Source organism: Grammomys surdaster, unplaced genomic scaffold (genome assembly GCF_004785775.1).
Source record: "Grammomys surdaster isolate TR1022 unplaced genomic scaffold, NIH_TR_1.0 269, whole genome shotgun sequence".
Classification (NCBI taxonomy): domain Eukaryota; kingdom Metazoa; phylum Chordata; class Mammalia; order Rodentia; family Muridae; genus Grammomys; species Grammomys surdaster.
The window spans coordinates 3406442-3406933 of NW_021604710.1; positions in this window are offsets into that span (position 1 = coordinate 3406442).

The window sequence follows — 492 nt, forward strand, 5'->3', positions numbered from 1 at the left end:
AATCCTATCTCTCTGCTCCAGCCAGCAGCAGTCAGGATATTTAGACCTGTCACTTGGTGTTAGGACCACTCGGAAGACCTGCCTTTCAGGCGCCTGATTGTGGTTCTTGGGAGTTCTAAGCTCCAGGAGCCTGTACCATCTCTATCTGAAGGGGAGGAAAGAAGCCAAAGAGAAAGCATCCCAGCAAGAGGTTTTTTCCTCCTATGGTTGGGTCAGGAACTAGTCAGGTCTGGAGCAGGGTTCTTAGATTACACAGCAAATCACCAACTTCTGCACCGCGGACAGCAGCGCCTCCCGCTTAGACTGAGGCGCATCTTTTCATTCTTGGCCCCGTCTCCAGTTAATGGTCCTGAGCCGCTAGCTTCCTTCTCTCCTTTGCTTCCAAAGCAGAGGAAGGCAGGGGAGAAAGGTTGTTACAGCAAGAGGAGTGCAGTAGGAAAAGAAAAGGAGGAGGAGGAGGAGGAGGAGGAGGAGGAGGAGGAGGAGGAGGAG